Here is a 25,079-nt window from a genome sequence, read left to right as displayed (position 1 = left end):
CTCATGTGGGGTCATCTGATTATCTAGGCCTGGGGTTGCTCATGCAGCTGCAGGCCAGCTAGCAAAGGAACTTCCTCTCCTTGGGGTCTATCTCCTATCTTTTTTAGATTTCCCCTCCTCCCCAAGGAAGGCTGTGTGGATGCACATTTTTATTTATTTATTTATTTATTTTAACAGATTTAATTCACTTTATTTTTCTTGTATAAAAACCCTTATGTGGTGGCCACAGCTGGAGCCTGGGTTCTCTGAACAGACACTCTGGTGTGGGTTTTCACAAGATGGTCAGTGAATTCCTGATAAGGAGATTTGGTGAACACAGTCTCTTTCCAGAGGTCGGGGGTCAGGTAGCTGTAGGTCTTGGAGATGGCATCAAAGGTGGCCTTGGCAAAGTTGCCCAGGGTTGCAGTGCAGCCCCTGGCTGACATGTAGTAGTCATCAATACCGGCCACCATCAGTAACTTCTTAGGCACAGGAGCAGAGACGATGCCAGTGCCCCTGGGGGCAGGGATGAGATGCACCAACACAGAGTCACAGCGGTCTGTCACTTTGCACGGGACAGTGTGGGGCTTGCCAATCTTGTTCCCCCAGTAGCCTCTCTGCACAGGGACAATGGACAGCTTGGCCAAGATGATGGCCCCTCGGATGGCAGTGGCTACTTCCTTGGAGCACTTCACACCAAGACCAACATGACCATTGTAGTCCCCAATAGCGACAAAAGCCTTGAACCTGGTCCGCTGGCCAGCCCGAGTCTGCTTCTGCACTGGCATGATCTTTAGAACCTCATCCTTTAGGGATGCGCCCAGGAAAAAGTCAATGATCTCGGATTCCTTAATGGGAAGGGAGAACAGGTAGATCTCCAGGGACTTGATCTTCATGTCCTTAACCAGGCGGCCCAGCTTGGTGACGGGGATCCACTCCTTGTCTTCAGCTTTACCTCCACGAGCCCCACGGGCTCAGCCACGGCCACGGCCTCGACCACGACCGCGGCCCCTAAGACCGCTGCCGAATCCTCCGTGGAAGCCACTGCGGCCTCCTAGTCCTGGGACCCCGGGTCCTCCGGGCCCTCCCGCTGCACCAGCGTCGTCCGCCATTTGGTGTCTTCCCGAAGAAGAAGAAGCAGATGCACATTTTTAAAAGTCAAAAGGAAACCCATTGTTCTGTGTAAGTAATATGTGCTAATAAAAACCAAAAGGAAAGAAAAATGGAGAATGGGGGAAGAAGGGAGGAGGGGAGAGGGAGAGGCACCTAGACATTTTATTTATTTATTTATTTTAATTTATTTATGTACATGAACATGCATGTGCATGCCATGGTGCCTATGTATGGAAGGATGTCAGAGGACAGTTTGTGGGACACTGATTTCTCCTCCTACCACGCCAGTCCTTGGGATTGAACTCAGCTTGTCAGGCTTAGAGCGAGTCCCTCTGCCCACTGAACCATTTCCCCACCCTGACAATAAGCCTTTTAGAAGACAACCTGTAAAAGCATCTTCATGACCATGAGACAAATAAGTTCTAAATAGGATATTGCAGAAATCATGGCATAGATTTTAGAAGTAAAACTTTAATAAAAGCAGGAACATCTGTTTCCTGGTAGACATTATAATAGAATTGAAAAGATTGGCTGCATTATAGAAGTAAGGTACTGTCACATATAAAGAGAACTTTTTAAAATGTGATGCATATATGGAGTGTGTACATGACACACATATATAAAGAGGAGACACAAACTAATTTTTTGAATGTACAAAGATTGAACAGGTAATACACAAAGGAGGACAATTGAATGGCCAATAATAATAACGTATAAAAGAGTGTTCCACTTTATTAGTCATCAGAGGGATGCCAGCTCAAGCCACAGAGAGGTACCACACTATCCAAACTAGAATGGCTAATATGATGCAGACTGGCAGAGGTAAGTGCTGTGAGGATGCTGAGACACTGAGCATTTAAACACTGTTGATGAGATTAGTATCTCTGTGTTGCAAAATATATTGGCTGAATCTGCAAACATATAGCTACATCTTATAATTCAGCACTTTATCCTTAGAGATCCTGCCAGTGTAGACATCCTCTGATTAACAAGAGCCATAGGTGCCTTATTCTGTTAGCTTCCAAATGAGGAACTTGGTATGGACAAATCCGAAGAATAAGTTTCGCTCTGTAGGTTGGAATAACCCCTGATAACAGCTACACACATGACATGAATTGATATCATAACTGTAGTAGAACTAAAACACCCAGAAACAAGAAAGTGCCCACTGTGTGTTTTCGGTTCTGTGATTTTCAGATCAAATGAGGCCAGTCTGAGGCAATGAAGATGAAAGTAGAACCTTTGGGGATGTTTGCCAAAACAGAGCACAGGAATGCTGCAGGGCAGAGATGGGAAGGCTCTGTGTCTCAGTTGTTAGCTGTACAATTGAGCCTGTGCCATTTGTATGTTTAGTTCACTCCAAGAGGAACTTAAAAAAAACTTTTCATAAAAATGACAAGTGCTTTGTTTGGTTCACATTAAATATATTCATATGGCAGTGATTACAATGGGTTATAAAAACTCCTGATGAATCAGGCAGTCTCTTGTCCCACCCCTTCTTTTTTTGAATACCAATCATGATATTTGAGTTGTCCAACAATTCATTCTTTTAATCCTTCTGCTATAACTCTAAATAATGTTTATGCCTTGATTTCTTGATAAATATACTTTAAATAAGGTATATAGATTTTTCACTATGAATAAAAGATTTGAATCACACATGTAATTCTCTCCTTTATACCTCCCAATAATTTTTAGTTCCATTCTTATTTTTAATAATGATTCTTAAATGATATACACAAACTGTCATATCATACCTGCTGATATTTGATGCAATCATTTTATTATCTACTTGATAAAATAAGGACAATAACAACTCTACACTTCTTTTTACATTTGCTTCTCAATCTGCCTTCTTCCATCAACTCTCTCTTTTTCACTGCCAAGATTGTTAACATCTGCATTTTGTCCTGTAATCATAAGCAAATCTGTGCCCTGTCCATAGACTCTAGGCATATAACTTTAAAACATTAAGATATCAATATTGTTAATATCACTGCCATTCTAAATAATGAATTCTGATGGCCCAAGTATTGGGCTAGCCTTATTTATAGGAGGCAATAAAATAAGATGAGCATTCAGTGCAATGACCACCAAGCTCAAAGATGAAGGGTGGTCCTAGAATTGAGGTGAAAACAAATAATTATGCCCCAACAATTGTTTAAAAACTTGCTTCTCCAATTCAGAGACCCATGAGCAAAAGAGACAAAATTTCTCTTTTCTATAGTAACAATGGTGAAATGAAAATAGGATAACCAAACACAAACTGTCATTCAGTGAGGGGACAACTGGGGACACAGTGGGAGCAGGTGTGCAATAGTCCTGAAATAAGTCCTGCTGGGAGAGATGGCAAGGGACCGATTTCTTTTAAAAATTTTATATTAGTTCTTTAAGAATTTTATACTACATGCTTTAATTACATTCATCCTCCTTCCCTCAACTCTTCCCAGATTCACTGCCCTCTCCCAGCTCCCCTTCCTTTCCAACTTTGTTGCTTTATTTTGTTCCTATCAGTGCCAACTTGTATTGTCCAAATATTCTTGGATGTGTGTGATGAACTTATCAGGGGCTACACTCCTTTTTAAAAATTATTATTGATTCTTTGGGAATTTCACATCATGCACCTCATCACACTCATTTTCTGGTCCTTCCATGTCTGCCCCTCCCTTGTGACCTCTTTCCCCAAAACGTAAAAAATTAAAATTAAAAAAGAAGAAAAATAAGAACAAGTCCAAGTTGTATTATCCATATGCTCACTGGAGCATGGTCAAACTCTCAGTGGTCTGCCCCTTAAATAGAAGTGAGTCTTTCCCCCTCCCATACCCCTGCCAGAAGCCATCAATTGTAGTGAGCTAACTTCAGCCTCTTTATCATGTTTTTTAAGATTTCTCTTCAATGGCTTCCTGTTTGGGCTACTACTTTTGAGGAGTGAAAGGTAGGGGTTGACACAGAAGCTTTCTATGTCCCTCTTTATCAATTGTGCATCTGCAGTCATTGATATCACCGCAAAAGCAGTTTCTTTGCTCTTTACAGTTGGATGGAGCATGAATCATGGGTTCCCAAGTGTTTTCTGGTGACAGCACAGACCATGAACACAGCCTCTGGCTGCAGTAGGATCACAGAGCCAGACAAGGCCCTCAGAGACAGCCTGGACCACAGACATCAACTTAGCCTCAGGTGGCAGTGCAGTCACTCACATCAATATGGCCTCCAGTGGCAGCATAGACCACAGACATCCACATAAAATAGGTCACAGTTATCAACACAGACCCTGGCAGCAGTAGGATCATGGACTTAGACATGCCACTCCCCTATGGCAGCATGGCCCATGGTCATAACATGGCCTCCAGTGGCCGCCCAGACCATGGATAGCCACATGGCCTTCAGTGGTAACATGGGCCACAGACATCAATACCGATCCCGGCTGCAGCAGGACCTCAAGGGGCTACGCTCTTAAAGAAAACCAATCCTTCCTCTTCCACCAGCTAACAACTGCTAATCGCTCCTCAGCTAGGGGTGGGACTTCATGTCCAACTCCTCTTCCCCTTCTGGGATTTGGTCTGGCTTCCTGTGAGTTCATATGTGTAACTGATCTGTGGTATCCCAAAATACTTTTTCCTTATAGTCATCTGTTGTGGAATATTAGTTTAAGATGTGTTACATTTGTTTACACTGTGGAACATTTGCTCATGGTGCAAAGTTGAGTTGCATTCTTTTATGTTGCACTTGTTTAACTCTGTAAACACCTGATTGGTCTAATAAAGAGTTGAATGGCCAATAGCTAGGCAGGAGAGAGAAATAGGCAGGGCTGGCATACAGAGAGAATAAATAGGAGAAGAGCTGGAAGGAGAAAGAAGAGGGAGGAGTGAGAAAAGGAGGAGAAGAGGATACCAGGGGCCAGTCACACAGTCACACAGTCACACAGCTAGCCACAGAGTAAGAAGGAAAGAGAGGTATATAGAATAGAGAAGGGTAAAAGCCCAGAGACAAAAGGTAGATGGGATAATTTAAGAAAAGTTGGCTAGAAACAAGCCAAGCTAAGGCCGACATTCATAAGTAAGAATAAGTCTCTCTATTGGGTGGTGGGCCCCAAAAAAGTAAAGGAGAGAGAGAGAGAGAGAGAGAGAACGAACTACGGTTATCCATCACTTCCAGATCTTAGGCTCTGTTTGTTCTTTCTTTCAAAATGATCCCTGAGCCCTTGGAGGAGAGGTGAGACATAGATGTTCCATTTACAGCTGAACATTCTATAGTTTCTTATTTTTTGTACCTTGGCCAGTTGTGGATCCCTGTGTTAATCATTATTTACTACAAATAGAGGCTTTTCTGATGAGAGTTGGGAGATGTGTTCACCTATGTGTATAACTTTAAGTCATTAGGTGTTGGTTTAATACAATGAAGGGACCAATCTCTTGGAGTTGATTATTCTTGGTTCTGCACTCAGTCCTTCCTCGTCTCCTAATATTTGGTCCTTCTTGTTATCCTTTATATATGTTATACTGTACCCAATGCACATTTGCTTATATACATACACATATTGGATAGGTTCCACATATGAGGGAGAAAATATAGCCTTTTCTTTCCCACCCATTTCCCTGAAAATTCTGTGATGAGGTTTTTCTTTACAGCTGAATAGTATTCATATTTTTCATTATCCATTCATCAGTTGATGACAAGTAGATTGATTGCAGTTCTTTGCTATAGTGAATAAATCCTCTGTCATTCAAAGAGACAGGAAATTATTTTAAAATACTTGAAATCCTGTTCCCAGAGCAGTAAGGACCTCGGGAATGATGACTGAATTCTTGTTTCTGATGGTAACTGCTGTGGGATGTTCTGTATGCTGTGAATGTATTGCTCTGATTGGTTGATAAATAAAATGCTGATTGGCCAGTAGCCAGGCAGGAAGTTTAGGTAGGATAAACAGACAAGGAAATTCTGGGAAGTGGAAGGCTGAGTCAGCAGATGCCAGCCCACAGTCCAGGGAGCAGCATGTAATGACACACCGATAAAGCCATGGAAAATGTGGTAACATATAAATTAACAGAAATGGCCAGAGTTTAAGTGTAGGAGCTAGTCATTTGTAGGCCTGAGCTAATGGCTGAGCAGTTTTAATTAATAAAAGCCTTTGTGTGTTTACTTGGGTCTGAGCAGCTGCAGGACTGGTGGGTAAGAGAGATTTGTCCTGACCACAGGGCCAGGGAGCCAGGTAGGACTAGAAAAATTTCAGTTACAGGTAACAGCAAGAATGCCACCTCTAATGTGTTTCATCACATGATGTTTTGGCATGAGCCCTGACTTCCTACTGACCTCTGATTTGGGCCAGACAAGGATGTAGAAGGGGGAATGTGTTAAGAATTCACAGTTGGGCTCAACATGCTGGTTCTTCAGCACAGCACTGCAGGAAAGAAGAAAACCCAATGTGATCTCATGGCCCTGCAGTAGGGACAGCAGACTCAAGAAGACAGAATTTATCACTTTACCGCTGAAAGAGACCTACTATCTGAGGGTGTCCTGGTTAGGGGTCCAGGTGGTTAATATGACAACCATAAACTGGAAAGGGTAGGATGGAGAATCAGTCAAAGTGAAACAATATCATAATCTTCTCTCCAGTAGAGAGCCCCTGGGACAGATCTGATCTTCTATGGTCTGCCGCCTTTGAAACCCAAGACAGTTTATCCAGACTCTACGTAATTAGACACAAGAGAAATACATAGAAAGTGGCAAGTAGTTACAGGACTGGTTGCTTTTAGTTTTCTTCAGTTTATAAAAAATTTGTTGTTGACATTCCTTATATATGGTAATGTATTCCTATGGATATTTGTACACAAGTATACATTATATACATTGACCATATTTGTCCTCAAATCCTACAGTTCTCCCTTTCCTCTATTTCCTGTTGATCTTCTTTGTTCCACTAGACACCTCCATATCTATTTCATAATATAATATATTTATACATGATTTTATACAAACAACATTTAGCTTTGTTCTTCTTTATGACTGAAAAGAATTTAATTGTGCCTATACATTATCTTTTCTTTATCTATTCTTCTGTTTTGGGACACCTAGGTTAGTCACAAATTCATTTATTTACTTATTTATTTATTTTGTGTCATTGCAGTAAACATGGATGTACAGGTATCTTTGAGATGTTGACTTGGAGTTCTTCAGGTAAATAGCCAAGAATAGTTATATGATAGGTTTACTTATAGGTTTTGAGGACCCTCCATGCTGATTTCCATACTGACTAGACTAGCTTGCATTTCCATAATGTATGGGTTCTCTTTCACCCTCATCCTTGCCATCATTATTATTTTGTTGTTGTTGTTTTGTTTCTTAAAGACTGCCATTCTAACTGGGGTGAGATGGAATCTCAATGTAGTTTTTAATTTTAATTTGTCTGATGTCTAGTGAGCATGGGCATTTTTCAAGAATTTATTGGTCATTTCCTTTTCATCTTTTGAGATGCATCTGTTTAGCTTCTTAATCCATTTATTGATTGAGTTGCTGTCTTTTTTAGTTTTTAAAATTAACTTGTATATTAATCCTCTGTTAGATGTATATCTAGCAAAGATGTCTTTCATTCTGTAGGCTATTCCTTCACCCAGTTAGCTATTTCCTTTGGTGTGCAGGAAACTGGTGGATGGGGGTGTGGGGTGCCATTTTGCCTCCGTTTACTTGTTCTATTCCTAACTCTTAGCTTCTTTCCTGGGCTCCCTGAGGCCTGTCACACCCTGAGTGACTCTTGGTGAGATCCAGTCACAGATGATGGTCACTCCTCTGTGTAGTTCTTCAGGGCAGTGGTTGTAAATGCTGGCCTGGGCTCTGGGAGGTCCTTTTTGGTGTTGAGCTGCCCCCTGAAACCTGTGCCTGTGTTCCCTGCACACTCTGTCTCCAACCATGTTTCTACATCATTGGATATAGCCAGGTTTCAACAGATGGTCTTATAACCCTTGTTCTGAAATGCCTAGGAATGTGGTTCATAGATGGCCTGCTGCTACCAAGCTATTGTTGTTTGTTTTGTTTTTGTTTTTGTTTTTAATGGCATCTCACCACTCCTCTAACTGACCACAGAGAGGATAGAGTTTTCCCACTGTCTCTCCTCCCTCTTCCACTTCTTCCTTTATTCCCCTTTTTCAAATGTCTGTATGTACAATGCTGATTTTCTGAAGTTCCTGTGTTCTGCCATGATTTAGGCTACTGCCTCTCACTAGGAGACTCCCCAGATCCTGCCAATCCCTCCACGATAAACTCCAGGCCTTTTGCTGCTCTTCTTTGTAAAGTTGCCTATTTTCCTTTGTTCATTGGACTAGAGACTTTCTGCTGTCACCCACCTCTCCTGACAGCTCTTATCTAACTTTTCCTAGTTTGTCCCCTGGAGGTCTTGGTAGAGCACACCTGTGTGTCATCCATCGTCCTCCTTATCCCTGACTCCTCTCTGGTCTCTGCAAGGGGCAAGCAGGGGGCTCTTTAAGCAAGTGAGTGGCAGATTCGCCTCTGTGAACCAACATCCAGAAGTAATACTTGAGCCCCTGGGATATAGCTAGTACTTCCCCAGTAAGGAAAGTCTTGTTGAGGAGCAGAGGTTAGTTTGCTTAGGTCCATGTCCTGAGGGAAGCAGACACCAGCTCCTGAGGGTGCTGGGAACTCTACTATTATCTCATGGCTACATGATGACATGGTATTCAGGGAAGCCGTGGGTCAATTCCTGCATGCTGCCTCTCTACTCAGAGGGCAGGGTGTTAACTTCTATTATAAGAACTCAGAGTGTAGCTGTACAATCCATTATATTTTATGTTAACCATATATACTACATCTATAACATTCAAACCACCAGCCAGGCCTTGTCCAACAACATTCTTTTCTATTGTTTGAGAAATGTGGTGGTTTGAAAGAAAGTGGCTCCCAAAGAGAGTGGAACTATTAGAAGGTGTGGCCTTGTTGGAGGAAGTGTGTCACTGTGGGTGTGGGCTTTGAGGTCTTTTTCTCAAGTGTCACTCAGTGTGACAGTCAGTCAACTTCCTGTTGTCTCTGAGTCAAGATGTAAGACTCTCAGCTCCAGCACCATGTTTGCCTGCACGCCACCATGCTCCCTACCATGATGACAATGAACTGAACCTCTGAAACTGTAAGCAAGCTCCAACTAAATCTTTTCTTTGTAAGAGTTGCCATGGTCATGGTGTCTCTTCATAGCCATAAAAACCCAAACTAAGACAAGAAGCATACATGTACCTGATAAGTTTTGATTAAATCCACACCACATGCCCTCCCATCTGATTCCTCCCCTATCCCCTACCACTTTTCATTCCCAGTATCATGAGTTTCTTTTTAAAAATCAACTGAATCCACTTAGTGCTGCCTATATGTTCATAGGTATAAAGCCATCTACTGGAGAATGAGTACATGAGCAGTCTCTTAGAGGCTACATCCTTGAAGAAAACTAATTCCCCCAAGTAGCCCTTAATTACCAACAGACAAAGTGGAGGAAAGCTGTTTCCTTCATGGTGGCTGGAAAGAGGGTGTGAGGAGAGAGGATCCATGCCATTGGCCTCCTTATCAATGAGCTGGTGTTGATGTACATCAACCCTGAATTTCTGTAAGATGTTCTAAACTATTTCTTAAAATACTTATGTTGACCTTAGGTGTTTTAATGTAGAAGGGCTTTAATGGGAAAGTGTCCTTATCTCCTGAAGGCCTGTTGAAAAGAAAGATCAGGATTTCTGATAAAGCATGAAACACTTAATTTTTAGATTCTTCCATATATAACAATTAAGTTGTGGTCTAGAAACATTTTTCCTTTTAGTACCACTTCTCTCAAACACACTGTGTTAGAACTTACTTCCAGTTACATGCAGACACCACAAACTTACTAGTTAATTAATAAAATAATCACATGCCATATTTTAAAAAAATAAATGATTATCAGCATTTATTAGCTACTTTTCTGTTGCTATGATAAAATACCCCAACAAAAAGCAAATTGGGGAATAAAGGGTTAATTTTGGTTCACAATTCCAGAGGGATATAGTTTGGTATAGCAAGAAGTCATGGCAACAGGAGGGACTGCATGTTGGCAGGAACTGAAAGCTGGATGATCACATCTTCATCTACACACAGAAAGCAGAAAGAGGACAGGAAGTGGGGGCAAGGCTATAATCCTTCTAAGCCTGCCCCCTACATTAGTGACATACTTCCTCTAGCAAGGCTCTGCCTTCTAAAAGTTCTATAACTTTCCTAAACAGCAATCCCAACCAGAAACCAAATGTTCAAATACATGAACCTATGGGGGACATTTCTCACTCAAACATGCATGCTGAAAAAACAAACAAACAAACAAAAACATTTACTGAATATTCTCAATATCACCTGGGGGTTCTATAGTTCAGCCTCAGAAGCAGACCTGTCATTTACAACATTAACAGAGCTGGAGAATCCATTAAGTAAAAAATGAAAGACATAATAGACAATACTGCAAGACCCCACTTGGATGTAGAAGCTGAAATAATCTTATTCACAGAAGTAGAGAACAAGAAGGCTGAAGGGGCAGAGGAAAAGGAGGAAGTTTGGTCAAAGGATGTGAAACATCCCATTGTTCAGGATGAGTAATTTCTGGAAATCCAATGCATAGCATGATGACTACAGCCAAAAAATAGCTCATTACTTCCTGAGGGGCCACCATGGCCTATAAGGAAGCTCACTAGACCTTGGCCACAAACAGAAGGTCATTTCCTGTCTTCATTCTGCATTTACATCCCTTGGCAACAGTTTCCAAGCCCCTTAAACTCCAAGTGGCATGTCAGGGTCTTCCAAGGTCTCTCTCAAACCACACTCTTATCAATCCCAACAGTGCCCTCTTTCAATATCTCATTTCTCTACATTTGTCATCCAGGTCAAAGAGAAATATCTGGTTCTGTCTCCTGGGGTTCTCACATCACTTCTAATCCTTACCATTCAAAATAAGGTACATGCTTCTCATAGGTAAGGAAACATGCTCAGAGACTTCCCCGAGATCATTCCACCTGTGGGTCTTGGAATAGAACCTGAATTTTCTAACCTTAAAACCCAAAATGTTTTGGCTCACAAATTAAATCAATCAAAATTCTGGGTGTTTTTGTTGTTGTTGTTGTTGTTTGGCTGGACTTTTTGTTTGTTTTTATTCTCAAGATAAAAGTATTGAATATTCACCCAATTTGCTGCACAGAACTGCTTTGAGTCCTGTTGTCAGAGAGATACAGTATCCACAGTCAAACTGTCAAATTGCTAGAATAAAAACAAACAAACAAAATATTATCTGCCAAGGAATACAGCAGTAGATGAAGGGCAGTCATTTCTGTTCTTTTCACAGAGTCTGTGTGAGCAACATATTGAGAATATTAACCTTCATCTTGCAAGCCTCCATCTGAAAAGTTGCCTTTTTTCACCCTGCTTTCTGTCTCTGCCTCCCATAAACCTGTCTGATTATGTGCTGGACTTCAGAAAGAAGCCTTTCCCAGCAGCCAGGAAGTGGTAACCCTTGGACATCTATTGTAGAGTAAGGGGAGGAGGAACATCTTCATGTTTCACAATAAAACAATGTTATCTTGCCCCATAAACTCAGAAGTCTGGCCAGTCCACAACTTTCCTCACCTCATCCATTAATCTCACACTGCCAATCAAGGGTGGACCTTTAAATTTCCCAGACAAATAAAATATCTTCTATTCCCAAACTGGTCTTCTGTCATCATTCTAAGTGAAGAGTACACCAGAACTGGCTACATAATTTCTAAGCATTGGTTCAAAGTGGAAATGTAGGGCTCTGTATTCCAAAATAGTTCAGGATTCAAGACACCAATAACAGAGCATTAAACCACTTATGGGATCCTGTGAGGTTTTAATAAAATCTGTATAGGTTCTATATTGGAATTTATTGTTTTCTCACCAATGTGTACTGTGACAAATTTGAAAACAGAAAATGGTAATCAATGTTGCATCCTGGTGCTAACTCAAGCCATCGGTGAGTAAATGAATGTTAAGAGAGTAAGACCATCCCTCTTGAGTTCTGACACTCTAAGTTTACTCTGACTTCTGAGAAATGGACAGAGCAGAAATTGTCATCCTGAGAGGTTGATGAGATGGGGTGACTATAAGCTGTGAATGAAGTGCACCCACAAAACTGGCCCAGGATGCCACTTCTCATCAGTCACTGTAGCCAGAAAACAGATTTCTCAGCTGCCACCACCTGCCCCCTTACTCTCACACTTGTTATCACTGTGCCCATTCTAACACCCCAAAAAACACACAATATGGTCCTTTCTATCCTCATTGCCACTACTTAACTTAAATCTAAACCAGTTTTTACTTGATGCATTAGTGAGGGCAATAGGTTGAACTATTGTAAGAGAGAAGATTAAATGATACAGCAGCCAGACTGTAGAACTAGACATGTCTTATTCCAAACCCAAGTCCTTATACTATACTGATGTTTTCTATGCAGTTAAAGAATTCCTAAAGCTACACATTGGAATATTTTCTGGATATTTTAGATGAAAGTTTTAGAAACATAACTTTCATTTTATTTTTGGGAGTAGGAAAAGAATGCATTGTTTATCATAACTAAAGAATCTGGAGGACAACTCTCTTCAAAACAGCTAGACCTGGCAAGTCAGGTCTTGACGCTACTTACTTTCATTTGTTCACCTCATCCCTTCCCATGCAAATGGCTCTGTAGGCAGGAAAAGAAGAGAAAGCACTTAGCTTTAACTCATAAGATCACAAGTCTTGTCTTCAGCTTTCCAGAAATGGAAAAGATGATCTGGCCAGACCAGAAATGGATGTGCCTAGGAGAAGCCAATATCTCCCAATGATGTAACCTTCACGGGGACACTAGGATGCTGTTGTATTGATTTCCACCTAAGCATCTCAGCTCTGTACTTGTGGTCTCCAGACACATGCCTTACAACAAGCTGAAGAACACATCCACTTTTTTGACTTAACAGTAGGGTTCATGTGTTTTTGGCAAACCCAATTCCTAACAGTCTTCTAGGTAGGTGACTCTGTTCCTTCCTTTTTGAAGGGCAGAATGAGCTTGTGGTGTCAGAGCTCTGAAAAGTCATGATGTTCTTTCTTCTTCTTCATTTAACTATTATGGAAAACTGGGGTTAGCTGGTACCAGGACACAGAATTGATAAAGGCACATTCTCTGCCCTCCATGTTGTTTACAATGTGTGTGTAGGGGACATAATAATTGATGAAACAATAAGGAAATCTAATTGAGCCACCAAAGGTCTTGCTGAAGTCCAAGATTCAGTAGGGAATGCCCAACACAATGGGCACTGGCCCATTCTACACATTACCACATTGAGTTACATGTCATCATACATTTACCTGTCTGATCCCTTTTGAGAATGAGAACTTTGTAATGGAATAGTCTATCTTCCACCTTTATTGGGACTTCTAGCACTTAAAACACAATATACAAATTATGTTCAATGCAGGTAAATGAGAGAGAGAACATAAACTAGGAGAAATCTTTGCAATATTCATGAGACACTAATACTAATACACAATATACAAATCATGTTTAATACAAATAAATGGGAGAGAGAATATAAACTAGAAGAAATCTTTGCAATGTTTATGAGATACTTACTAACATCAAATATCTATGGATAGTAGGGAAACACGAAATGACTAACCCTCTGTTCTCCCTGGAGAGCCCAGAGTAGTGTGTTCTTGGGAACTCACCTGAGACTTCTCAAGAACTTGACTGTTGTGGTAAAAGCCAGAAAGATCCTCCTACTATCTCCTAGAACTGAGCCTGAGCAAGTGAACACATTACCTTCCCTATAATTGAATAGGCAAATAGGTCATTAGCGAGTCATGATGCTCTAATCAGAGTAATTTCCATAAGAGTGTGTGTTAAGGTTTTTTTTTTCCAGTTGTAACATGTTTGAAATTCAGCCACAATTCCACTTATTAATAGTCATTAGTGGGCTATCAATAACAAGCAATCCTTTAGGTACAGAAGCTAAGCTATGAGCTTGTTTGAAATGTAAACAGGCTATTCATGAATTTGCTAATTATAATTCCCTGTTTGGCCTTTGGCCAATCTTCATTCCCAGGAAGTAGCCACTGATAGAAATGTCATGTCATGCCATGATGAGTTCTGGCTGGCAGGTCACAATCTATGATTTGGGCATTTACAATCCAGAAGTCCTCAAACTTTTGTTCACTTATTTGCTTAACTATTTTACCAAGTCCTGCAAGATTCACGGGTGAGAAAATTGTGAATGCAGTCATCCAAGTAAATTTTTAGTGCTGCTATTAGATGTGTTCCTGGATATTAGTAATGGCCATCAGGGATGGCAGCAGCAGGAAAAGACATTATGAGCAGAAGAAAAGTGAGATCTACCTAGAGCATTACATTGAATACCAAAATAGTCCAACTTTTGAAGTGATTTACTTATATTGTTCTATCATTAAATAAAACTCAGGAGTCAGATATTAGGGTAGAAACTTGATGGATCCAAAGAGCAATAGAGGAACAATCAGTTGACCCTGCCTCTCCACACTTGAAGATATAAGCCTCTCCCTGTTCCTTCCTGTGTCTCTCTATCCTAATCTGGGTCCTTAAAAAATTCCATGATTAATTCTAGCCAGCTGAATGTTACTCCTTTCTCGGATTCAAGGTTTAACTTTATTGACAATCTCAGGATTGTCAGAGTGCAATCAAAATACCCCACAATAAACTTTTAAAACTGGGAGACTTTTACACAAACATCTACATTCTAATATCCCTGGTGAAGTAGGGGTACCTGACAGCATGTGTTCACCTTCCCATAAACAGTGCAGAAGAATTCTCCTATCCCCACACCCTTGATTACATTTCCTGAGTTCTTCTGGTGGGAGTGAAATGGAATCTCAAAGTAACTTTAATTTGCAGGTCCTTGGTAGCTAAAGATGGCAAAGATTTTTTAAATGTTTGCTGATCATTTGCATTTTTCTTTTGAAGACTTTCTGCTCAGTCCTTTAGTCCATTTTTTTATTTGTTTGTTGTTTTCTCATTTTGTGTTTTGAGATCTTTATATATTCTAGATATTAATCCACTGTCAGATGTATAGCTGGCAAATATTTCTCCCATCCTATAAGCTCTCTCTCCACATTAACCATTTTTTTGCTGTGCATAGCTTTTTTACTTCCATAAAGCCTCATTTATTGATTATTGGCCATGCTTCCCAAGCAGTGTGAGATCGATTCAGAAAGTCCTTTCTTATGCCTATATATTGAAGTATTTTCCCTACTTTTTCCTCTAGTAGTTTGAGTTTCAGGTTTTATGCCAAGTTTTTTTTCAACCATTTAGAGTTGATTTGTGCAAGGAGACTCATAACATTATTGTTCTTGCAAAATGATTTTCTGCTAAATAAAAAAATAATGTTTACAAGTAAATGTAGAGCATATCAGACACAAGATAAGACACAGGATAACCACCAGGGACTAGTGTAGGCAGAAGTTTCTTTCCCACCTGCCTGTTCCCAAATACCTGGCAGCCGCTTCTCAAATAATTGACTCAGAGGCTTAATATTACTTATAAATGCTTGGCTGATAATTCAGCTTTTACTAACTAACTAGCTAGCTCTTATACTTAAATTAACCATAATTCTTATCTATGTGGCTTGGTACCTTTTCTTAGTATGGCATTCTCATCTTGCTTCCTCTGTGTCTGGCTGGCGACTCCTGACTCTGTCCTTCCTCTTCCCAGCATTCTCCTAGTCTGGTCTCCCCACCTACACTTCCTAACTGGCTACTGGCCAGTGTTTTATTAAACCAATTCAAGTGACAAATATTTACAGTGCACAAGAGCATTATCCCACAGTAGACTAGACATTACCGAAAAAATCTAACAACAGCATTAACCGTGCTACACAAAATTTATATCAAAATTACCAAGTTGAGGACTGATGTTGCTTCCAAACTTGTTCTTCTTGGAAGTACTTCCAATGGGTTTATATAGAGTGATTAAGGGTGTGTTTAAATGTTTATTTACTTATTTATTTATGTGTATGGGTGTTTTGCCTGCATATTTGTCTGTGTACCTCATGCATGCCTGGTGCACAAGGAGACCAGAAAAGGACAGTTTCAGATCCCCTGGAACTGGAGTTATAGATGGTTGTGAACTGCCATGTGGGTGATGGGAACGGAACCTGCATCATCTGCAAGAGCCACTAGTACTCTAACCACTAAGCCATCTCTCTCGCCCCAAGATTTTGTTTACATAACCTTAATAACACATCAATTTGAACAATTGACTCACTGCAAGGAGTAGACAATGCCGTGGCACAAACTTAAAGCCTGGGTGCAGTGATGAGAAAGATCCATTCCCTAAAGACTGATTAAATCCCAATCACTTCATGTCCCTGTCTCTATCCCCTTCAGTTCTGTATGTCCATTCCTTCCCTGGTTTTCAGCCTTGTTTTCCTTTGAATTGTATATTTCTATGCTGATTGTTAAACTTTAACCTTCTGCTAATAATTGCAGTGCTTTTTATTTTTTTGATTTCTTAATTGACTTCTTGAAATTTAGAATTTGGAGAAATACACGTTTTCTAAGAAATACCGGTGTCCTTTGTGAAAACAGTAGCTGAGCTTGAGTACCAGCTGTCCCCTTGTTCTATGGGAACATTTGGAATGTGAGCTGTCCAATGTGCCAAAATCCACAATAGCCTTCCTTTCTCTCCTTTAAACTGAGACCTAGGGCTGGGTACCACTGACAGCTTCATTTCATTTGCATGAGCTGTTTGGCTTCTGAAGATGTTTCTGTACCCTCTCTGGGTTTATGGGTTGGTGGCCAGAGACATTAAAAGCACACGAGAAGAGGAACAACTGGTTTGGATGAGGTGAGTTGGGATCACAGTCAAATGTAGCCAGATCATTATATGCAAAACTGACACGTTCATTTATCCAATGGGAAGTCATCAAAGATTTTAAGGAAATGTGACTCTGGCAAAGAAAGATGTGTTTGATGGCATGTAAGGCAGCCTCAGAGGCCACTGGCAGGACATGGGAGGTGCAGTGAAATCTGCTGAAGGAGGGGAAGGGAGCTTAGCACAAGGCACATGTGCTGGACACTGAGAAAAAGGGATGGGCACCGGGGTCTAGTACTGGAGGATGGTGAACACTTGGCCACTCCTTGGGAGTGCAAAGGGAGAGGGGCTCTGAGGTTTTGAGTCACCCAGGTTCCCCAAGAATAAGGATACCATGTAAAGGGTGCCAGAGACTTCGCAGAATAAGGCCCAGTTACCAAGAGGCTCATTCAGATGTGCCTGTGGGCTGACAGATAAATAAGATGACATGTATGTCCTCCGTACCACTGTCACACAGTCTCACTACCTTCATATCTACCACCCCCACAAATGGAGGCAATCATTGTTTCAAAGAAGAATCCTTGTAGTTGCTTAATGGTTTGGGGTTTTTCTTTTGTTTTGTCGTAATACGTAGTAAGGTAGAATACTCCCCAATACCAGGGGTGGCTCAGTGTTAGCTTTTGTATAAAACTTCCATGGTCATGTTTCCCTCCAGTCTCTCTCACAGCACACCTGCTCCCAGCGCTGAGAACACAGCATCAATCATCCCCACCCCCAGCTCCTTCCCCGGCCCTCCCAGTCTACCCAAGCCTTTCTGCCCTGAGCAATTCCAGTCCTCAGCGCCCAAGCTGCAACTGCCCATTACCTGGGAGAGTTAATAAGAAATTCACCTTCCCTTCCCAGCACAAATGAATTCCAGTCAGTTCATTCTCACAGGAAATAAATTTTAAAATGGAAATTAAACAAAACAATTGCTAGCAAAGGTAATAATGGGTCGTCCCTGAATTCTGCCTCTGAGAGGAATACATTACCATTCCCAAGGCCATAGCAGGCTGAGAGAAGCTCCGCCGGCCCCCAAGCTTGCTGGTACTTGGGACATGCAAGCCCATGGCTCTGGTGTCCACAGGCTGCTGAACTGGTCTCAGAACCACATAGCTTCTCCTAAAAATTCCTGGCTGTGTACAAGCACACTTGATGCTGAATTCTCTATGACCTGGAGGTGAGATGCCTTTTGTCCCTAGGTCTATTTCCAACACCAATCAGGACTTCAGGGACCATAACATAGTGATTAAGAGACAGGCTGGTCGTGGGTAGTCTCTTCCGTTCTCTACCTGCGTGACCTTGGGCAAATTACTTAAACTCTCTAAGCTTTGACTTCTTATCTGTTAAATAAGATTTAAAAAAAAAAATACTTACCTCTTAGGATTACTGTGAAAGCAAATAAATTAATGCTTGCAAAGCTAGTGCCTCAAAGATCATAAGTGCTCAATAAATGTCAGCTTTTATTATTATCCTATTTTTTAAAGGTCTCCAGGGGCAAGGTGGATGTTCTGCAACCTGAAGCGGGTCCCATGTGATTTATTGTTTAAATGTGTATATTGTACTTAAAAGTTGAATGTGTTTCTTTAAAAGGCATTTATATCTTTAAAGAAAACTGATAATGTTAGAAGTCTGAGTCAGGCAAGGAGGGCTTGCTGAACTCCTTAGACTTTCCTGAGCAGAAAACCATAAAATTTTGAATTGAAATGTTGCTACAGGTGTTTGCAGATACATATACCATACACAGATTGGACATTTACTTCTGCTGGAGAGCAAGACAGAGACAATGCCCATAAAAAGAGAAAATGATAATAGTCAAGTAACTAGTGGCACTTACCGACAACCATACTCCACTTTTTATTCATAATAAGTAGGTAATGAGAGAATGTTAAAAATAGTAAAAGATTCATATAAGGGACTTGGATCCAAAGCACCAACCCTATGAATGTTTTGATTCCATGGGGGAAGGCTCCTTGTGGATCAAATTTGCTTTTTAATCCTGGGATAAAGAATTGGAGTTTATCTTAGAAGAAAAATTTCAAAGAAAAGATACCAATCTTCCAAGTTCGATATGAGTGGAACTCTGGCTTGTGACAGAACATTGTGCAACCAGTAAGCTGGTGGCCGGGCTGTCGGTGCGATGGACAGTCGACATCCATTGAGTGCCATTCTGTGCTGTACCTTCGAAGTTCTCATTTTATTAAGGAATTTGCAGTTCCTCACTCAAGAATTCTATCTTTGTTTTAATTTCAGTATAAGATTCTGAGCCCGGAGAAATAAAGAGAACCGCACTGGCACCGAGAATATTTATCGTTATGCTGCTCATGACAATTAAAAATGGTCTCCAAGTTAGACAACGAACAATGAAATACTTTTGACTTCTTTGGGTCTGTGTGGGTGTGTTTTATTGAGGTCACCTGCTAAACTTTCTCCAGGAATAATCTACCACTGTGTTTCACTTTGTTCAATCTATTGTACACCTGGTGAGGTGACATGCTGAACAGCGGTTAAAAGTTAACCCCCTGGGGCCAGGTGGAAATGGGTGTGAATCCTGCTGTGGCCATTGTGTTAAATGATCACGTGCATCCATGTTTCTTAGTTTCTCAGTTTCCTCATCTACAAAGTGGGACTGATAATAATATTTCCCTAGCAATGCAATCACGATGAAGAAATTTAAACAAATGACTCTCATAATGATACAGAGTAGGGCCTAATTGAGTATGTTCTTGTGAATATTAACTGTCATCACTGTGCCCCTGTTTCCAGCATCATCATACCAAGCATATCTGGACTTCAAATCCCACATGCCCTCAGTTAACACTTAGGTAGAGCCCCCGAGGACTCACTAGAAGTGACATTGAGGATGGACTTGTCTATAACCTTGTTTCTTTTCTTTTCTTTTCTTTTCTTTTCTTTTCTTTTCTTTTCTTTTCTTTTCTTTTTTTGAGTAAAACAATTTTTTAATTTTTTTATTCATTTTACATACCAAGCACAGATCCTCCTCTCATCCCACCTCCCACTCCCTTACCCCCCCCCCATTCCCTCTTCCAAAAGGTTAAGTTCTCCCATGGGGGGACAGCTAAGCCTGGTACATTCAGTTGAGGCAGGACCAAGCCCCTCCCCACTGCATCAAGGCTGTACAAGGTGTCCACCATAGGTAATGGGATCCAGAAAGCCAGCTCATGTACCGGGAATAGATCCTGATCCCACTGCCAGGAGCCTCTCAAACAGACCCAGCTGCACAGCTGTCTCCCTTATGCAGAGGGTCCACATGCAGGTTCCACAGCTGTCAGTCTAAAGTTCATGAGTTCCTTTGAGCTTGGTTCAGTTGTCTCTAGATTTTCCCATCATAATCTTGACCTCCCTTGCTTATATGATCCCTCTTCCCTCTCTTCAACAGGACTCCTGGAGCTCAGCCTGGTGCTTGGTTGTGGATCTCTGCATCTGCTTCCATCAGTTACTGGATGAAGGCTCTCTGATGATGGTTAGAGTATTCACCAATCTGATTACCAGGATAGGCCAGTTCAGGTATCCTCTCCACTATTGCTAGTAGTCTAATCTGGGGTCGTTCTTACAGATTCCTGGGATTATCCCTAGCACCAGGTTTCTCCCTTGCCCTATAATGTCTCCCTCTATCAAGATATCTCTTTTGTCCCTCCCTCAGTTCAACCATCCTGTTCCCTCAAGTTCTCATCCCCCAACCCCTCCCCTCTATTGCTCTCACCTCAGAGGGACAAATGGATCAGCTTGGGAAGGGGAAACAGAGGAGATCTCCATGAGTAATCCTGTTTCTTCTAGGTTTACGCTGTCGATTTGGAATGGGTGACCCTTGACAAACAGGCAGCTATGTGTTCCCCTTTTCCTCACACCCTCCACATTTTATAGACTCAACATTCTAAACAACCTTGGGCATTTTTCATCTCCAAATATCCAAGCCCACAGCCTACAAATCAAAGGAAAGCCAAGGTCAGTTAGAAACCATTTATTTGCTGAACCAAATTCTGTACCTGAGCATCCATCTTTTAGTGTAGTATCCCAAAATAGTAGCCCTAGCCAGAATTTGTGCTCCCATTTAGCTCACATTGTGCTGAATTTTTCTTCCAAATTCCTGCCGTCAATAATGGACCGGTAGGCTTCACACTGAAGTTTCAGGTTTCTGAAGTAGATAGTTGGCCACCACGCCCACATTCCAAAGGTAAGGATCCCCTGGAAGCTGGGTAGCATCTGCCCCCTTCAGGCAGGGTATGGAACCTCCAATTTGCCATACCAATCCACATCTGACCTGTTCATCTATACTTGCCTAGCCTGGAATATGGGTTTCCTGAGCTTGATCCAAACCGTGTGTACATGTGTCGGGGAGTGGGTGTCACTAGAGAATATTTGCTGGGAATCTTGTAGGATCCAGGAATGTTTTCGAAAGACAGAAGCAGCTTTGGCAGCAGCAATGAAAATGCTATTGGGTAAGCGTGATACTAGAGTTAAGGTTTTCTGGCTGCTCTTTGTGGGCTGTCTGTGTGGGCCCAGCCATAGTAGCTCCATGGGGCTGGTTAAAAGTCACAGAATTCCTGCGCTCCTGTCCCCTGTCAGCAAAGTGCTGAGACAACAAACTTAACCTCTCTGTCCAGTGTGAGCCTATCAGCCGTGGTTATTAAATCCCACAAAAGGGAGAAGAGGAGGAGTGAATAGAGCTGAACGAAAAAGCGCTTTCCCCATTTGGATAGCTGTGCAGGACGGGAGCTTCTGGAGAACAGCGCGAGTGTAATTGCTGGCCTGAAAGAAAAAGAAAAACTATAAAAGGAAAGAGAGAGGGGGGATTGATAATGAACAATTTATCCTCAGAGCTAACAGTTAATTAATTCTGAAAATATCTGTCAGGCTAATAGAAATGGGGGGGACTCTATGCCACATACACAATTAATAAAATAATAATAACAAAAAGGAAAGAAAAAAGATTTTTTTAAAGGTGTTACTATCTTCTTCCAGGCTGGGCCCTGGGCTTCCCAATGTCATTTTCAACACATTTTTTTTCCCTTCCGTCTCTTTTCAGAAATTGTTCTCATGAATGATTTATATATGTCTAGTTATCTGGAGTGATTTCTATGGACCCCGGCGCATTGCTGCATAATTGTTAATTTTAACGCCATAATAGCTTCAGATGGAGGAAGAGATTAGGCATTTATTGCACAATTAAATGAAACATACTTGAGAATCACAAAGGGTTCCGTAATTATTTCAGACCATTAATAAAATGGGCATTAAATTATATGGGACACAAAAGGGAAAGGAAATAGATTTTCATTACAGCAATAGAGGCTGAGAGTAGTAATAGATCCTTGTTGAATTATCTTTCTCTCTCTCTCTCCCCGAAATTAATTGTTGCCTAGCTTATTTCAAAGCAAAATAAAGGAGTAAAAAAAAAAGTGTTTTAAAGAACCGCGGATGAAAGGGCTTTGTTTGATGGGGACAATAGCCAGTGATACACTCCAAAAAACAAGGCAATCTTTGATTCCGGGTTCTTGCCTTTGCTTCCGACGACTTTCAAGGCAGCTCTTTCAGCAGCTTGGGGTTTCCCCACACCTACCCAACTCCCGGCACAACTTGAAGACTCGGGAGAGACCGGGGAGGGTGAGGAAGTTGAGGGAGGATGAGACAGTGGCTTCTCTCTCCGGTTGTTCCTGAGGGAACAATTTAGATGGTTGGATACAAACTCGTGGAGTTTGACAACATTGAGAGTATCAGGCCTGAACTTCTTGAAAGAGAATGAGAATGGAAGGTCGTCTCATTCACTGCTCATCCAATGACTATGCATAAGCTTCAAAACAATACTATGGGGGCCCATTGTACAGAGGAAAAAACCAAGACTTGGGCCATTAAGAAATGTCCAAGGTTCTACACCAGATACTTGTGGCACCCAGTATTATAAGATGAAGAAATAACATTCCTCCTCTTGAAGAAGAAGACTGATAATGGAGTGGGAGGCAGTGAGGTGGTTCTGTAGGTACTGGTGCTTGCTACCAACTTGGATGACCTGAGTTTGTCCCTTGGGCCCACGCGTTGAATAGAAAGAACAACTTTCATAAGTTGTCTTCTGACCTCCACTTGTGTGCTCTCTCTCTCTCTCTCTCTCTCTCTCTCTCTCTCTCTCTCTCTCTCACACACACACACACACACACACACACACACACACAGACAAGTAAAATAAAAAATGTAATAAAAATTAAAAAAAGACATGAGTCTGATCATGTGTCACTTACCCCCGGACATACAAGCCACATGAAGGAATATGATTATTATATAGCAGCAGAAAATGCAGAGGGGGTGAAACATGGTCTATTCTCTTACCTTTTCTGGTGTTGAGCCTTGCCAGCAGAACCAAACCCCTGATCCCTCCATCACTATATCAAGACCCCTCTTCGGTAGCTTAGTGAGCAGAGTCTTAGCCTAATTCTGTGATGTCAAGGACAAAATGAGGTCAGAGTCCCTGGAGAACCTGATCTTTACCTCCGTGTCAGTTTACATATGTGGCCAGTGTGACCACTGCTTTAGACTAGAGAGAAGAAGAAGAAGCTGAAAACCTTGAACTTAGTGCCACCATAGGCCACAGCATCAAGGAAGGCCCTGCTGTGTTCACTGTTCTATCACCATAGGATTCAAGTGTCACTCTCATGTTCAGCTGCCTCTGTGACTGCCTAGACCCAAAGTCCAGTGTGTGGGGTCCAAACTCAGAGTTTAGGACTTAGGCTCAGCTTGACTGTTTTGCCTCTACAACCCAGCATCACAGGGTCTGCCCCAGACTGTCCATTGATGATATTTTTCACTCCTGAGGTTTCAACTGCCATACCCCACTCTTAGGACCTTGTAACTCTAAACAGAAGACAGTGTGCAGCCCCCATGACTCCATGGGAAACTGGAGAGGTGGTCAGGACATCAGTAAAGTACACTGGCCATTAGGGAAAGCTTACCAGTGGGGAGAACAGTATAGGTTGAGAGTAGGCTAGAGAGCTTTGGGTAGCTCCCAAACCAGTCCGATGTCAAATAGCAAGTAGGTCGAGTTGTGAAGAGCATAGACAAAGTTAAGCAACTTAGAGTCACAGACATAAGACCCTCAGGTTAAGGATTTCTCTTATTGACAAGGTGAGGCTCTCATATGCTAAGGCTTCCCTTGACAAGTCCCCCACAATTTGTGTATTAGTGAGATACCTATCTTCTCTATAAGAAGGGATAATGTTCAAGAAGGTAGTAAGAAAAATAAATTCCAAATTTGTTTGTTTGTTGAGACAGGGTCTCTCCATCATCAGGACTCCCCATTTCTCAGGACCCATCATCCCTTAGGGTCCCTACATCCCTCAGGACCCCTAATCCTTAAAGATTCATCACTCCTTGGAACTTCTCATCCCTCAAGACCCCCTATCCCTAGGGATTCACCATCCCTCAGGAGCCCTCATACCTAAAGATTCATCATTTCTTAGGATTTCTCATCTTTCAAGACCCACCAACCCTCAGGACCTATCATCCCTTAGGACCCTCCCATCCCTTAAAACTCTCTACCCATAAGGGCTCCCCATTTCATCATCCGTTAGGACCCACCATCCCTTGGGACTCCCCATCTCTCTGAACCCACTGATTGAGCTGAGCCAATGAAGTCACAGTAAAAAAAAAAAAAATGGGCCGGGCGGTGGTGGCGCACGCCTTTAATCCCAGCACTCGGGAGGCAGAGCCAGGCGGATCTCTGTGAGTTCGAGGCCAGCCTGGGCTACCAAGTGAGCTCCAGGAAAGGCGCAAAGCTACACAGAGAAACCCTGTCTCGAAAAACCAAAAAAAAAAAAAAAAAATGAAGAACATCCCCAGAAAACAAGCCATCACAAAGGAAATTCAGCATAAGTCACAAATTTAGGTATCTTCCCATATGTACGAAGTACTTCAATTGTTGAAATTTTATGTATAGTTATAAAATATCCCCATAGGGAATATCTTTAAAAGGTGACTGGCATTTTATGACCAGATAATAAAAAGTACAAAAATGATTTGATAAATGAATCAAATAAAATTTTAAATTTTGATCACATTAATACTATAAAAATTTACTGGATATGTGTTTTGAAAAAAA

General features: G+C 41.5%; 1 pseudogene; it reads right to left on the bottom strand.

Moving 5' to 3' along the window:
* Positions 1-211: 211 nt before the first annotated feature.
* On the bottom strand, positions 212-1,112 carry LOC102902772 (small ribosomal subunit protein uS5 pseudogene; annotated as a pseudogene).
* Positions 1,113-25,079: the final 23,967 nt, after the last annotated feature.

This window comes from Peromyscus maniculatus, chromosome 7, assembly GCF_049852395.1.
Source record: "Peromyscus maniculatus bairdii isolate BWxNUB_F1_BW_parent chromosome 7, HU_Pman_BW_mat_3.1, whole genome shotgun sequence".
In the NCBI taxonomy this organism is placed as follows: Eukaryota; Metazoa; Chordata; class Mammalia; order Rodentia; family Cricetidae; genus Peromyscus; species Peromyscus maniculatus.
The sequence above is the reverse complement of the archived record's forward strand: the minus strand, read 5'-3'. Positions and strand labels throughout refer to the sequence as shown.